The sequence below is a fragment of the Amblyomma maculatum genome, chromosome 5 (genome assembly GCF_055883805.1).
Source record: "Amblyomma maculatum isolate TAMU_Amacu chromosome 5, ASM5588380v1, whole genome shotgun sequence".
In the NCBI taxonomy this organism is placed as follows: Eukaryota; Metazoa; Arthropoda; class Arachnida; order Ixodida; family Ixodidae; genus Amblyomma; species Amblyomma maculatum.
This window is the reverse complement of record NC_139348.1, coordinates 12,301,238-12,319,140: the sequence shown is the minus strand read 5'-3', so window position 1 is coordinate 12,319,140 and position 17,903 is coordinate 12,301,238. Positions and strand designations below refer to the sequence as shown.

The following is a 17,903-nucleotide window of genomic DNA, read 5'->3' as shown; positions in this document are numbered from 1 at the left end:
ATTTGTGTCTTGTTTTCTTCCTTTTCAGTACACGTTGCGTCCAAAGTTTGGAACCTATCCAGATCTGCGGTCCGGACTTTCTACTTGCTTTCGTTTAGCACGAGATCAGTGTTTTGCTACTCTATATAATGGTGTATTGTAGCACTGTTTCTTGAAAATTAAACTCTGTAAATAGATATTGAGTGGCATAGGCGTATTTCCTTTCCATGGACTGTATTGTGATTTAATGATGCGTGATATGGTATGGCAGAAATTGTTTGCTGCGAGTACTATGAAAGACCCCATAGTGGAGGGCTTTGGAAATTTCGACCACCTGGGGTTCTTTAATGTGCACTGACATTGCACAGCACTCAGGCGCCTTGCTTTCCACCTCCATCAAAAAGTTGCTGCTGCGGCCGGGATTCGATCCCACATCCTTGGGCACAGAAGTCTTGGATGGATGGAAGGATAGAATATAGGAGCATCCCCTTTGAAACGGGGTGGTAGCAGTAGCTATCATGCTCATTTTTCTCCATATATCTTAATTATTGATTTAGAATAGTTAACTAAACCATCATTCTATTTATTAAATTTTCCTCCTACATTACTAACATTATGTCACTTCTCTGCTTTTAAGCCACCAATCTTCCAGCCGTTTTTTGCTAGTTTCCACCGCCGGTTTATTCACCCGGCCACTGTTATCTCTAAACCCCAGAGCTTCAGGAACAGTGATTGCGCCTGCATCAACTTCCGGATGGATACCATTGCATTCGAGTATAATATGGTCAATTGTTTCACTGGAGTTTCCACATACAGCACATGTGTCATCTCCATTGTTAAACTTCTTTTTGTAGCTGCGTGTTCTAAGGCACCCTGATCTAGCTTCAAAAAGTAGGGCACTGCCTCTTGAGTTATCAAAGAAATCTTCCTTCCTGATCTGCATTTTCCACTTTCGGTATAATTCCACACTCTGTTTCTTTTCCATCGAATTTATCCAATTTTTACCTTCTGTGTTTTTCACCTGTTGCTTCATGCTCTTTATTTCTCCGTCGTTGTTACTAGCATACTAGTTAGTTTCCTAGTTCTTTTCCTCCATTGTGAGTCAACGCTTTTTAGGTACAGGTATTTAAATACCTTAGCTGCCCATCTGTTACTGTCCAATTTCCTCAGGCGTTCCTCATATAATATTTTACTTTGAGCTTCCTGTACTTCGAAAGATGCCCAGCCCATATCTCCCTGTACCGCCTCATTTGTAGTTTTGCCGTGGGCACCTAGTGCTAATCGTCCAACGGATCTCTGATTTGTTTCTAATGTCGACTGTACCTCTGATTTTAGGCACAAAACCGCATTTCCGAAAGTAAGTCCGGGCACCATAATTCCTTTCCAAATACCCCTCAATACCTCATACCTATTCAGTTCAGTTTAGTCGTTCAGTCGTGTCCGACTCTTCGTGACCCTATGGACCATGTCACGCCACGCTTTCCGGTCTCTCACTATCTTCCTAACATCACATAACTTTATCTGCAGTGCCTCGAGGATGCCATCTACCCCTTCTCCGGCGACCCTAAACCTTTCCCAACATCAAATCTTTCTCCAGCGACACCTCTCTTCTCATCAGATGACCAAAGTAGCTGAGCTTTAACTTTAAAATTTGACCCTCCAATGAGCAGTCAGGGTTTATCGTCGACAATATCGACTGATTTGATCTTCTGGCAGTCCAAGGAACTCTCAAGAGTCTTCGCCAGCACCACAATTCAAACGCGTCAATTCTTCGGTGGTCAGCCTTTTTCACAGTCCAACTCTCACATCCATACATCACAACTGGAAAGACCATAGCACGAGTTATACGGATCTTGTTTGGCAGACTAATGTCTCTGCTCTTTACTAGGCGGTCAAGGCTAACCATTGCTCTCTACCTATTGTATCCCCACAATGCCTTATGCTTCATTATCCCGGCATTCCTTCGCCCTTTGGCCTTAAGTGATTGCTCATGCTTTCCAATGTATGCCAATCCTTCGTTTACCCATACCCCCAAATATTTATATTCTGCTACTCTAGGTATTTCAAGGCCTTGAAATTTAAGACCCTGATTAGTTGAGCCGTTGAAAATCATCAGACCCGACTCAACTGCTCTGAAACTGAAGCCTAGAGCGTCCCCTTCGTCTCCGCAATACTTAACTAGAGTTTGCAAAGACTCTCGGCTAGCAGCACAATATCGTCTGCATACATCAAACCGGGGAGGCGCTGCTCTACCGCCTTTCCACCTAATCTGTATGACAGGTTAAAACCTAGGCTACTGTGTTGTATCCTCCGTTCCAGGTTTATCATATAAAGCATGAACAGCACCGGTGATAGAGGACAGCCTTGTCTTAATCCTTTGCATACTTTGACATCCTCCGTACTCCTTATCCCTTTCCACGTAATTTCTACTTTGTTATCCCGGTATATTTCCTGTTGGAAATATACCGGGATATAGTCTTGCACCCTAACCACAGCACCACCACGGTGGGACATTGCACTCAAATGCTTTAAATAAAGATATAAAGGAAGTTGTGTCACATATATTCAGACTGGGTGGGTAAAATACAGGGACGGAAATAACGGTAAGTTAGCTTAAGTAACATTGACTTTTGAAAACTGTCAACCAAGGAGCATGAAAAAGGGTCATGACAATGGACACAAATGTCGCATTGAGGTGTTTGTCGGTATTGCCCTTCATTTATGTTTCTCGGTAGCTAGTTTTCAAAATGTCAGACGTATTTTCAGCATTTGGCAGCTATATTTTTGGTGCATTTTTGCTACATTTTTGTAATGCATCAAAAATATAAGCGCATCAAATTTTTCATATATTTTTAGTGCATTCTGAGAATGGTATAAATTATGCTTTTAGCATATTATTAGTATACTTTTCTTGGTTTGGATAATATAGCTGCAACATATTTGTAATGCTCCAAAAAATATGAGCGTATCCTATTTTTCATATATTTTTAATCTATTCTAAGGGTACTTTCTGCCAGCATGAAAAATAGGTCAAGTACGTTAGTAATACTTTCAAAGTACATTGTCAGTCTATAGGTGGAAGATTTTGTGAACCGTGCCAAGCTGAAGAAAGTACATTTTAAGTATGTTAGGAATATACTCAACAGGCAAAAAGCATATTTTAAACATTTTTATATAAAGATATGCAGTGTTGTACTCCTAGTATATTTATAACATATTTGTATGGCATTGGGACAAAAAAATGCGAAATTAATACGAAATAAATACAATGCGTTTGAAGTACATTTTTAGTGTGGCTGTTTTTTGCTAACTCGCAGGCTTTTGTCAGCAGTTTCCTTTGAGACGACCTGTGCCTCTGTAACCCTGATTTTTACATTCTCTTCGCATGGCGAAGGGGGTGAAGTGGTAGCTTCTTCTTCAGGAGGCGTGTTCTCGAGCATTTCTGTGAGGACCTGAAAGAATATGAAATATGCACAACACAAATGCCAGCCTACTATGAAGAAATACATAAAAATTCATGAAAACACTGACAAAAGCATTTTCTTTCTTTAGTATCAATAACCACAGTGCCTTAGACTACATCCAAAGATTAGGAGCCTCAAGGAATTTACTATCCTGAGACGTGCTCTTCCCTGCACTCTGTTCTTTTGCATTGTGAAAAATGTAGTTGCAAGATTCTGTCCAAGGAAGTCAGATTTATACTGATTAACAGCACAAGAGTGAGTGCAACTTTACTAACGAGCACAGAAAACTACTGCCACTGCACCAATAATGGTGCATTTTGACAGATATATGTTCAGAGGGTGAATAAGAGAGAATACGAAAGTTAAACTCCGACCAAAGGTCTCAGTTTTATGCTGTACAGATATAGCCCCGCGTACTACAACGCTGATAGCACGCAATTAAAAAACAAAAAATACTGTCCCACCGCGGTGGCTCAGTGGTTGTTTTGACGAATGTCGTCGAAAGAAAACAGACGGGCTGCCGAGTCACACCTTAACTGGTGGGCCTCGTGCCGCCGACTGGTGGCTGCGGCGCACAGGATATGTTCACACGATCCAGTATGCAGTTATGGCCCTCGGGTGCCGATTGCTAGGACGCTAATTTCGAGGCAGAGGGATTTGGCCCCGCCACAGCAGATGCAAGGCGCCATGTGTAATATCCGATGTATGGAGATTCGGGCATGAGAAATATTTCCCGAGCCACTATGACCTTCACATAGCTCTAGTCAGTTCGCGGAACGTCGAACCACACAAGCAAACCACGGACAGGCACAAGGGTACCTTAAACACTTACCTCCCGCCGCTTTCTTTTGGCGAAGGCCGCTCTTGGAGGTGGCGAGGCGTTATTGTTGTGCGGGAACACTGACGGAACGACTCCGGGCTTCAGTCGCGCTGATTTAATTGGAATTCCGAGTGGCCGCATCGTTCCCAAGCTCCGATAATAGTCACTGTCACGGAATGGTTCGAGCACAACACAGTTGATTTCATAGGTACGAAATTTTTCCTCTTCACGTCAGAGACCCACCGCGCTGAAAGTTTCTTGTCCTTTGGAAACGTGTGAAACACCACATCGTCCCTGCCGCAGGTGTTCGCGCAGCCGAATGCTGCGCAGAACGACAACATGATGGCCACTTGTCGCTACACCCACTCCACACAGAACGCTCGAACTAGAAAAGACAAAAGGCACTAGCAAATGATTACGTTGAATCGTCGTTCGCCACGCCAAAGCGCGAGACGCAGCGGAGCAACCAATGCGGGACAGGCAGGACGGCCGGCCGGCTCGCGGGTCCCCGTGAATGGCGTCACTTCCGCCAGCTCTCCAATTTTGCCATCCCCCAACCCGGCGCTTCCGGAGGCGACGGGGGCGTGTCCGCGCGGGTTTTTAAAAGGCGATTGCTGCTGTTCTAACGGACAGTATCGAGAAAAAATTTACACATATGATTTTCGAGGTCTTTTCTTCCCAACCACAGCATTTCATGCAATTTGATAACCGCTTCAGCTTCCCTTTGAAACCTTGAAAGAGTTTCAAATAGCGATTCCAGCATAGCGCGCTGCTCTAAATGAATACCCAAGCGTGCATGGCGTCTCCAGAGGGACGTAAAGGACTATAGTAAAGGAATTGCAGGGATCGGTTTAAGCACCTGGAATAAGTAGCCTCTTTGTTAAATATCGCACCAATTGCATAGCATGTGAAAATAGCTCCGAAGAGAACCGCGCCCTCCTCTGTACCTCAGTTATCCCGGCGGCCGCTACGCGCGGAGTGGCGAACGTGGCATGGATGGATGGATGGATAGAATATAGGAGCGTCCCCTTTGAAACGGGTGGTAGCAGTAGCTATATCATGCTCATTTTTCTCCCTATATCCTAATTATTGCTTTAGATTGGTTAACTGAACTATCATTCTATTTATTACATTTTTGTTTCTACATTACTAACATTATGTCACTTCTCTGCTTTTAAGCCACCAATCTCCCAGTCGTTTTTTGCTAGTTTCCACCGCCGGTTTATTCATTCGGCCACTGTTATCTCTAAACCCCAGAGCACGGTTGAAGAAAGAGAGGTGCTCCGACGGCGCCGCGAGGAGCGGCCGCTTAGTATGACTTTTACGCACGACGCGGCCGCCAGGGGCAGCACGGGTACTGGGGGATACAAGACAGTAACCTAGGTTTTAACCTGTGATATAGATTAGGTGGAAAGGCGGTAGAGCAGCGCCTCCCCGGTTTTATGTATGCAGATGATATTGTGCTGCTAGCTGAGAGTCTGGAAGAATTGCAAACTCTAGTTAAGTATTGCGGAGACGAAGGGGACGCTCTAGGCTTCAGTTTCAGCGCAGTTAAGTCGGGTCTGATGATTTTCAACGGCTCAACTGATCAGGGTCTTAAAATACAAGGCCTTGAAATACCTAGAGTAGCAGAATATAAATATCTCCGGGTATGGGTAAACGAAGGATTGACATACATTGGAAAGCATGAGCAATCACTTAAGGCCAAAGGGCGAAGGAATGCCGGGATAATCAAGCATAAGGCATTGTGGGGATACAATAGGTATGAGGTTTTGAGGGGTATTTGGAAAGGAATTATGGTGCTCGGACTTACTTTCGGAAATGCGGTTTTGTGCCTAAAATCAGAGGTACAGTCGACATTAGAAACAAATCAGAGATCCGTTGGACGATTAGCACTAGGTACCCACGGCAAAACTTCAAATGAGGCGGTACAGGGAGATATGGGCAGGGCATCTTTCGAAGTACGGGAAGCTCAGAGTAAAATATTATATGGGGAACGCCTGAGGAAATTGGACAGTAACAGATGGCCAGTTAATGTATTTAAATACCTGTACCTAAAAAGCGTTGACTCACAATGGAGGAAAAGAACCGGGAAACTAACTAGTAAGTATGCTAGTAACAAGGACGGAGAAATAAAGAGCATTTAGCAACAGGTGAAAAACACAGGAGGTAAAAATTGGATAAGTTTGATGGAAAAGAAACACAGTGTGGAATTATACCGAAAGTAGAAAATGCAGATCAGGAAGGAAGATTTCTTTGATATCTCAAGTGGCAGTGCCTTAGTTTTTGAAGCTATATCAGGGTGCCTTAGAACACGCAGCTAAAAAAAGAAATTTAACAATAGAGATGACGCATGTGCTGTATGTGGAAACTCCAGTGAAACAATTGACCATATTATACTCGAATGTAATGGTATGGAACGGTATGGAGGGCTGTGGAACGAAAAATGGTAGGGGTAACATTAAGAGATAGAAAGTGTGCAGAGTGGGTCAGAGAAATAACTCAAGTTACCGACATTCTAGTAGAAATTAAGAAGAAATGGACATGGCCAGGACATGTAGTGCGAAGAGAGGATAACCGATGGTCGCTGAGGGTAACAAACTGGATTCCAAGGGAAGGAAAGCGTAGCAGGGGGCGGCAGAATGTTAGGTGGGCGGATGAGATTAAGAAGTTCGCAGGGGTCAAGTGGAAGCAGCTAGCACAGAACCGGGTTAAGTGGAGAAATATGGGAGAGGCCTTCGCCCTGCAGGCTGATGATGATGTAATGGTATTCATCCGGAAGTTGGTGCAGGCGCAATCACTGTTCCTGAAGCTCTGGGGTTAGAGATAACAGTGGCCGGGTGAATAAACCGGCGGTGGAAACTAGCAAAAAACGACTGGAAGATTGGTGGCTTAAAAGCAGAGATGTGACATAATGTTAGTAATGTAGGAACAAAATTTAATAAATAGAATGGTGGTTTAGTTAACCATTCTAAATCAATAATTAAGATATAGGGAGGAAAATGAGCATGATAGCTACTGCTACCAGCCCGTTTCAAAGGGGACGCTCCTATATTCCATCCATCCATCCATCCATCCATCCATCCATCCATCCATCCATCCATCCATCCATCCATCCATCCATCCATCCATCCATCCATCCATCCATCCATCCATCCATCCATCCATCCATCCATCCATCCATCCATCCATCCATCCATCCATCCATCCATCCATCCATCCATCCATCCATCCATCCATCCATCCATCCATCCATCCATCCATCCATCCATCCATCCATCCATCCATCCATCCATCCATCCATCCATCATCCATCCATCCATCCATCCATCCATCCATCCATCCATCCATCCATCCATCCATCCATCCATCCATCCATCCATCCATCCATCCATCCATCCATCCATCCATCCATCCATCCATCCATCCATCCATCCATCCATCCATCCATCCATCCATCCATCCATCCATCCATCCATCCATCCATCCATCCATCCATCCATCCATCCATCCATCCATCCATCCATCCATCCATCCATCCATCCATCCATCCATCCATCCATCCATCCATCCATCCATCCATCCATCCATCCATCCATCCATCCATCCATCCATCCATCCATCCATCCATCCATCCATCCATCCATCCATCCATCCATCCATCCATCCATCCATCCATCCATCCATCCATCCATCCATCCATCCATCCATCCATCCATCCATCCATCCATCCATCCATCCATCCATCCATCCATCCATCCATCCATCCATCCATCCATCCATCCATCCATCCATCCATCCATCCATCCATCCATCCATCCATCCATCCATCCATCCATCCATCCATCCATCCATCCATCCATCCATCCATCCATCCATCCATCCATCCATCCATCCATCCATCCATCCATCCATCCATCCATCCATCCATCCATCCATCCATCCATCCATCCATCCATCCATCCATCCATCCATCCATCCATCCATCCATCCATCCATCCATCCATCCATCCATCCATCCATCCATCCATCCATCCATCCATCCATCCATCCATCCATCCATCCATCCATCCATCCATCCATCCATCCATCCATCCATCCATCCATCCATCCATCCATCCATCCATCCATCCATCCATCCATCCATCCATCCATCCATCCATCCATCCATCCATCCATCCATCCATCCATCCATCCATCCATCCATCCATCCATCCATCCATCCATCCATCCATCCATCCATCCATCCATCCATCCATCCATCCATCCATCCATCCATCCATCCATCCATCCATCCATCCATCCATCCATCCATCCATCCATCCATCCATCCATCCATCCATCCATCCATCCATCCATCCATCCATCCATCCATCCATCCATCCATCCATCCATCCATCCATCCATCCATCCATCCATCCATCCATCCATCCATCCATCCATCCATCCATCCATCCATCCATCCATCCATCCATCCATCCATCCATCCATCCATCCATCCATCCATCCATCCATCCATCCATCCATCCATCCATCCATCCATCCATCCATCCATCCATCCATCCATCCATCCATCCATCCATCCATCCATCCATCCATCCATCCATCCATCCATCCATCCATCCATCCATCCATCCATCCATCCATCCATCCATCCATCCATCCATCCATCCATCCATCCATCCATCCATCCATCCATCCATCCATCCATCCATCCATCCATCCATCCATCCATCCATCCATCCATCCATCCATCCATCCATCCATCCATCCATCCATCCATCCATCCATCCATCCATCCATCCATCCATCCATCCATCCATCCATCCATCCATCCATCCATCCATCCATCCATCCATCCATCCATCCATCCATCCATCCATCCATCCATCCATCCATCCATCCATCCATCCATCCATCCATCCATCCATCCATCCATCCATCCATCCATCCATCCATCCATCCATCCATCCATCCATCCATCCATCCATCCATCCATCCATCCATCCATCCATCCATCCATCCATCCATCCATCCATCCATCCATCCATCCATCCATCCATCCATCCATCCATCCATCCATCCATCCATCCATCCATCCATCCATCCATCCATCCATCCATCCATCCATCCATCCATCCATCCATCCATCCATCCATCCATCCAGCTTGTCTCTTCGCTCGTTTCGCTGGCGTTTCAATGGGCGCGTCTAGGACGGGCGCTTGTTTTTGACACATAGGGGCGTTCGCCTGCTTGAAACAATTTTTTTTTTGTTGGAATTATGTACCTCTATATTTCTGCCCATTTTCTAGGTTATAATTCGACTCGGGATTGCATGAATAATTCCTTAATTGATATGCAGCTCTGCTGTTTACGACAAACGCGAGTGAGCGATGCGTAAAGAGCATCCAAAGGAGTGCAAGAGGACTATGGGAGCCTTCACAGCTGCCAACATGTGCAAAGTTCCAGATACTGTCGCGCTGAAAAAAAAAAAAAAAAAAAACGAACAGAGTTACGTTCGCGCACTCCACGATTTGAATTTTTTCTCGCCGTTCATTTTTTTTCCGGTTGATAGCAAAGACACGCAAATGTCCCGATTAATTGCATTGCGGACAATTGTAGAAGGCTTTTTATGCAACCCAAATGTAAACATGACGCAAGAAATTTAAACAGCGGAACCCGTAGGCGTGCCTTTGCTCGCATTTCTTTTTATTGCCATTACACGTGCCTGTCTTGCATTACAGCCCAATTTGAAGGTAGGATGCTATAAGGCGATTCCATGTACGATCAAACAAAGGATGGTCGGCCGACCTTATAAATTGATTTTAAAATTTTGATATACTGTTGCCCGATGACTGGAAAGAAGATATCTGCAATTGGATGTGCTGCCAATTTTTTTTTTCTTTTTCGGGGCATAGGAAATTAATAATAACGAAGTGGAGTGCCGCGCTTATGTTTTCTGTTGTTTTTGCCAACTTTGGTTATTGATTAGACTGATTACAGAAATTATAATAAAGCAAGGTAGCTGGAAATGGTCTGACTAAAAATATGCATGCTTTTGTTTGTATTCAGATAATTGCTTTTTTTTTTGGGGGGGGGGGGAGGGGGTGCAGATTTTTTTATTTATGTGAACAATAAAGGAGAATTTGGTGGCGCATAGCGGTTCCGGCTACTCCTTTTCACCAGATTTGTAAGAATCACCTGGTCTGTTTTTATGAAATCTCCTAAAATAAAATAATTAGTTTTCACAGGAAAGGGAAGGCATAGTATCTGTCACAAATGTTCTGTGGACACCTGACCCGTGCTTTTAGGGAAGGGAGGAGTGTGGAAGTGAAAGCGGAAAGAGAGAAAAAGGTGCCGCAGTGGAGGGCTAAGGAGTAATTTCGACCACCCGGGTATCTGACATCACACGGACGCCTCTTCTTTTCGCCTCCATCGAAACGCAGCCGTCGGCGGTCGGGATCGAACCAGGGTGCTCCGGCACAGCAGTCGGGCATCTTATCAACTGCACCACGCGGCGGGGCAAAATCGGGCCTGGAAATGAAATTTTGCCTATTTTGCAGGCCTTTGTCTCGAAAAACGTTTGTGATAGAGCGGCAATCTTCCACACACTGTTCTCAGCATACTTATGTATCAAACTGCGAAAGCTTATATTTACATAATGTTTCAATTTCAAGAAAACAGCGAGCAATGAAAATTTCTTAAGGCAAATAATTTTTCTTATATTTCTTAAACTTTGTCCCCTATTCTCCTTTGCTTCAGCTTTCAAATTCATTGAAAAGATATTGCATAATTTAGTTGCGCTAGTAATTACGGCCACTCCAATAACGCCCTTGCACAAGTCTCAGTGCACGAAGCAGGATTCAAGATTCTACGACATTTGTGAATCGCACACCGTTTTTCAATGTGGCATAATATTGTATTTTGTCATTTATGTCTTGGCGTTGCAAATTATCTGGCAGACAGCGTAGTGAATGATTCGGAAATTCGTACGCGTGGTGTTCCTGATGCGCTTGTGGCATCGGGCAGCACAGAGATGTTTTTTGAGTCTTACCTTCACCAAAACACAGATTGCGCAAAAATACGATAAAGTTCAATGAGCAAGCAACGTATTCCAAATATTACTAGTGAAATGAAGAAATTGTGAAGGTCATGGAGAATTCCCTCATTAAAATAGAATGTTTCTTAGCTGCAGTCGTTTACTTTAATCATTCGACGACGCACATTGCCTTCATTCCTGTGCACAGTTTCTTTGTTTCTTTCATGCAGTCCAGGCTATGCATGCCTGCAAGAAGTGTGAACGGCAGATCGAACGCTCGGCAAAAGCCCCAGTCTGACAGTGCGGTAGCCGTCGTCTGAGATAGACACGCGCATCCGGCTAAATATAGCTTTGCTTTTTTGTGTTCGATACTTCACTTTGCCACTGGAGCGCCACGTTCAAACAGGCGCAGCGCTGTTTCTCGTGTGGCAACGGTTGTCGCGCCCGCGGGGATAAAGCGGGCGCTCAAACCTCCCCGACAGCGCTTTAATCTTGCTTCCTTCACCGCCATGCAATCGGCGTCTGGTTGCGATGCGAACAAGGGGCGGATAGAATAGCGAACCTTCATTTCACATGCGTTGAACAGCTACCCAAGAGGTGTTGCACCGGCGGCATGATGTCATGAAGCTTCTCTTTAATTGGCCAGACGTGGCCACAATCCGCTAGAAGCGCGCCTGATGCGTGGTCCAGAGCGGTGAGCGCAGCGTGTCGTCCGCTCAAGCAGACGACGCGTCTCTGTTTGCTCGGAAATGGAGTTATTTGTTTAGTCAGCGTTACGAAAGTTTCTATCTGCTCAGAACTTGGGGTGTAAATATCGCAAAATAAATATCTAAGAGTTAAGACCTTTTATTGCTGATTTAAGTGCGAAATTATAAGCGCGCGCGCCGGTGCTTCATAAGCACGCCAGCAGAAGCGGCGAAGAGGATGGCCCCCAGAACACGTGCTGACCCTCGCGGCTGCCCTCTCCTGGTCACACTAAGCGGCCGCGCGCTCGCTGCAGCGCGGCCGCGCCGTCGTAGTAGTAGCACCTCTCTTTCTTCCTCCGTGCCCCAGAGCTTCAGGAACAGGGATTGCGCCTGCATAAACTACCGGATGGATACCATTACATTCGAGTATAATATGGTCATTGTTTCACTGGAGGTACCACATACAGCACATTGTTAAATTTCTTTTTGTAGCTGCGTGTTCTAAGGCACACTGATCTAGCTTCGAAAAGTAGGGCACTGCCTCTTGAGTTATCAAAGAAATCTTCCTTCCTGATATGCATTTTCCACTTTCGATATAATTCCACACTCTGTTTCTTTTCCATCGAGTTTCTCCAGTTTTTACCTTCTGTGTTTTCCACCTGTTGCTTAATGCTCTGTATTTCTCCGTCCTTGTGACTAGCATACTTACTAGTTAGTTTCCTAGTTCTTTTCCTCCATTGTGAGTCAACGCTTTATAAGTACAGGTATTTAAATACTCTAGCTGCCCATCTGTTACTGTCCAATTTCCTCAGGCGTTCCTCATATAATATTTTACTCTGAGCTTCCTGTACTTCGAAAGATGCCCAGCCCATATCTCCCTGTACCGCCTCATTTGTAGTTTTGCCGTGGGCACCTAGTGCAAATCGTCCAACGGATATCTGATTTATTTCTAATGTCGACTGTACCTCTGATTTTAGGCACAAAACCGCATTTCCGAAAGTCCGAGCACCATAATTCCTTTCCAAATACCCCTCAAAACCTCATACCTATTGTATCCCCACAATGCCTTATGCTTCATTATCCCGGCATTCCTTCGCCCTTTTGCCTTAAGTGATTGCTCATGCTTTCCAATGTATGCCAATCCTTCGTTTACCCATACCCCCAGATATTTATATTCTGCTACTCTAGGTATTTCAAGGCCTTGTATTTTAAGACCCTGATCAGTTGAGCCGTTGAAAATCATCAGACCCGACTTAACTGCGCTGAAACTGAAGCGAGAGCGTCCCCTTCGTCTCCGCAATAGTTAACAATTCTTGCAATTCTTCCAGACTCTCAGCTAATAGCACAATATCGTCTGCATACATCAAACCGGGGAGGCGGTATAGACCGCCTTTCCATCTAATCTATATGATAGGTTAAAACTTAGGTTGCTGTCTTGTATCCTCTTGTTCCAGGTTTATCATATAATGCATGAACAGCAACCTTGATAGAGGACAGCCTTGTCTTAATCCTTTGCATACTTTGACATCTTGCGTACTTCTTATCCCTTTCCAGGTAATATCTACTTTGTTATCCCGGTATAGTTCCTGTAGGAACTCTATTAACTCATAACCGATACCTTTTTCTTTTAATATGTTCCACAGGAGTTCCCTGCTTACGTTGTCGTACGCCCCGTTTGTGTCCAGGAAGGCCAAATACAAAGGATCTATTTTCCACTCTAGATATTTCGATGCATCGGGTAAGCACGAACAGGCTATCATCTAAGCGCCTCTCCGAGCATCTTGTTACTTTCTACCCATGCTTGCACCTTTAATTTCAGCGCTTGCATGGCTAAACTGTACATCCCTGTTGCACGTCGCGTCCTCTCGCGGAAGTCGGTGGCTGCCATCATTCTTCAGATAAAGATCGCTTGTGTGTCACTACTTGGTGCGATATATGTCAGGGATACACATAAGCTCTGCTTTTAAGCGTATGACGCAACATTGTTAACAGCTATAGTCGGCAGCTGCACTTAGGAGTCTTCTGCATATTGATTTTCAAGCTTACCTTTCTACTTTTCCTGTCTAGGTCATCAATCATTATTTGCAGTTCATCCCCGAGTTGCTTACCAAGGCAATGTGATCAGCAAATCGCAGATTACTGAGGTATTCTCCATCTACCCTTATCCATAACTGCTCCCATTCCAAGTCTCTGAATACTTCCTCTAAGCAAGCTGTGAATAGTACTGGGGAGATTGTGTCTCCTTGCCTAACACCTTTCTTTATCAGAATTTTGTTACTTTCTTTATGCAGAACTATGGTTGCTGTGCAGTGACTTCCGGCACTTTCCGGCACTTTCACGTTCGGCTCGTCTACCCCCTGATTTCGCAATGCCTGCATCGCCGCCGAGGTTTCAACTGAGTGAAGTGCTTTTTCGTAATCAATGAATGCTATGTATAAGGGCTGGTTATATTCCGAGCATTTCTCTATCACCTGATTGATGGTATGGATATGATCGATAGTAGAGTACCGTTTCCGAAACCCTGCTTGATACTTTGCTTGATTGGAGTCTAAGGTTGCCCCGATTCTATTAGCGATTACCTTAGTAAACACCTTATACGTAACAGACAGTAAGCTGATTGGTCTGTAATTTTTAAGGTCCTTAGCATCCCCTTTCTTATGAATGAGGATAATGTTTGCATTCTTCCATGGTTCCGATACCGTCGATGACACCAGGCACTGCGTATACAGGGTGGCCAGTTTTTCTAGCACGATATCCCCCTCGTCCTTCAGCAAATCTGTAGTTAGCTGATCCTCTCCAGCTGATTTCCTCCTTTTCATAGTTTCTAGTGCTTTCTTGACCTCGTCTTTCGTCACTGATGGAACGTCTGACTGTTTTTCCCTACCGGATATCTCATTACGGTCCTGACTACTTTGGCTACTGTAAAGATGTGTATAGAACTCCTCGGCTACTTTGACTATCTTGTCCATATTCGTGATGACGTTTCCCGCCTTGTCCCTTATCGCATACATCTGGTTTTTGCCTATGGCCAATTTCTTCTTTACCGCTTTAAAGCTTTCCCCGTTCTTTACAGCATGCTAAATTTTCTCCATGTTATACTTCCTTATATCGGCCACCTTGCGCTTATTGATTAGCTTTGATATCTCAGCCAATTCGATCTGGTCTGTTGGATTGGAAGCTTTCATACTCTGGCGTTTCTTAATCAAATCTTTCGTCTCCTTAGACAGCTTACCGGTATCCTCTCTAACTATCCTACCGCCTACTTCTACCGCGCACTCAGTAATGATATCTCTGAAATTATTGTTCCTTGCTTCTAGGATAATGTCGCCATCCTCGGTTAGAGCTGAATACCTATTCTGTAACGAAATCCTGAACTCTTCTGCCCTCCTCCTCACCGCTAAATTCATGGGATTAGGGGTGCACAAAACACAGGATGAACTATGGGGGGGGGGGGAACTACCGCCATTCCTGATCAGGGTTAGCTTTTTGTGCAGAAGACTTGTGGCTGCTGTGCGGTTTCCATATACCATTACAGCGTTTCTACGTATGCCTTTCCTATGCCATGGTTATGTAATGCATACATGATTGATGCTTAGACTAAATCAAATGCTTGTAATATAAGCAGGTTGTATGTAGGGGTTGCTTACCGTATTTATACGATTATAGCACGAGTTACTTTTTTTAGAAATTGCATCACTGAAACAGCACTTCATGCTGTGTTCAGAAGCAATATCTGAATTTAACACTTTTACTTTTTTTGCTGGTCATCAAGATAGCTTTACCACCAGGCAAGCCAGTTGCGAAGAGAAGGCAAATTTCCGGCAACTTCGAGGCTGTAAAATGAGGCAACGGTAAAAAAAAAGGTAACCATAGAGAAAGACCAAAAGGTGGAAGTGAAAAAAATAATAAAAATCTGTAGTTATTGAGGGTTCGAACTCTCCTGTTTAATATCATTACATCATGGCCAATGGGCAAAACATGCAGGGAGAGATGCGGGATTCTAAGCGAGAGAAGAAAGCATGTAGTGCTTAGCAAATCGTGTCTAATCAAGAGGGGGGAAACGAGTAGTGACAGTGAATAAACCACTCGGATACTTTTCTTTTGGATTTTTAAATGCAGTCTCCTTTATTGTCACATCCCCAGCTATGGTTGCCTTTAATGTTACGATTTCATGTTATAATCGTGAGCTTGTGTTGGAATCGTGACATAATTTTTTTGTTTTTATTCTCGACACAAACTCTTCCCTCACATCATATATTCATTACGGAATTGTTTACTCTAAATACTGTATATTCTGTGGTTCCTCTTTCATCTGATTGGTGCCGTGAACATCGGCTGTGGTCAAGTGGTGTGCCTGAAATCCAGCCTGGCCTTTTTGTTCATTAAAGTCTAGGTTTCCTCTTAATCTATCGGTGATTACCACACTGAATACATTTAAACCCAGTTATAACCTAACTACGACAGGTCTGCAGTTTTATTTCTTGGTTCTGTGAAATTTTTGCGTGAAGAAGAGTGGAAACCAAAATAAGGAGTAAATATAAGTGAAATCACCGTGGGAATGTTTACAGTAAACCCCCATTTCTCGTAACCATAAACTTGGGAAAAAACATTTTGCAATTGCACTGTTAGAGCAACTGTGGCAGCAGCCTCCACCATCCCCGCTGCAGTTCGCGCAACATGGTTATGAGAGGTGTTAGGAGGGTGGCCAGAGACACCTCGCCTGGGAATTGCTTGAGCCTGACTGGCCGTGAAGGCACCTGTGTCTTCACGTATGTCCCCGCTCTGTCTGCGCAGCACAGCCGCCCCAGGAAATACATACTTGCCACTCACATTGCCACTGCTTTCCTCCGTCCCCATTCCAACATGCGAGAGCTGTCATTGGAATCTTGCGAGCAGTTGCATGGTTGTGCTGTTTACCTTTAAATCTGTCAGTGACGAAGTTAGTGATAGATACTGATTGATCATGATAGTTAGTGACATTGATGATAATGACAAAGATTACTATGATGTCATGGCCGAAACTTACACCATCATGACATCACATTCAGTCATGACGTTACCAGGCGACTCGAGCACATGTGAAGGTTAACCCGATCCAGTCGTCAGTGCAGCGCCTTTCATTTGGCGTTTGCCCAAACGCCACATGACACAGCATACAAAGGCAGACGCAGTACAGCAAGCATCAGCAGCACTTCAAATTGGTTTACAGGAAAGAAAAGGCGTAGTATCTCACACTTCTCCACGAACACCTGAATCGAGCCATGAGGAAAACGAGGAAGGAGGTGCCATAGTGGAGGGCATCACACCACCGTGCAATAAAGGCTTTCACCTCATTGCTCTTTAGTGGTCCAAAGTGCCCCGAGAGTTTTTACTTTTCGCTCGTATGAGCATTCAGTTCAGTGCTGCATAGTGTGATGTTAAAAAGGCACGAGTACCAGGGACCGATGCATTTGTCACCTGCAGTCGCTCATTGCGACCTTGGCTGTTCCTTTTATGTTATTTTGTGTTTGTCATGACACATTCATGTGTTACCCCGCCGGGCGTACCCGGGTTCGAACCCGACCTCGGCGGCTGCGTTTCGATGGAGGCGAAACGAAGTGGCGTCCGTGTGCTGTGCGATGTCAGCGCACGTTAAAGATCCCCAGGTGGTCGAAATTACTCCGTAGCCCTCCACTACGGCTCCTCTTTCTCTCTTTCCACTTTCACTCCCACCTTCCTGCCTTCCCTTACGGCGCGGTTGAGGTGTCCACAGAAAACAAGTGAGACAGTTACCGCGCCTTTCCCTTCCTATAATATAAATCAGTTTTTTACCCCGCCGGGCGTCCGTGTGCTGTGCGATGTCAGCGCACGTTAAAGATCCCCAGGTGGTCGAAATTACTCCGTAGCCCTCCACTACGGCTCCTCCATCTTTCCAC

General features: G+C 44.9%; 1 long non-coding RNA gene across 1 annotated transcript; it reads right to left on the bottom strand.

The window, feature by feature from the left end:
• Positions 1–1,618: 1,618 nt before the first annotated feature.
• LOC146187759 (uncharacterized) lies at positions 1,619–5,330 on the bottom strand. The gene is made up of 2 exons (XR_014707433.1): positions 4,276–5,330; positions 1,619–3,431 (listed from the first exon to the last, which is right to left on the bottom strand). It is a non-coding gene; the product is annotated as an uncharacterized LOC146187759 (long non-coding RNA).
• Between the last annotated feature and the right edge of the window lie 12,573 nt (positions 5,331–17,903).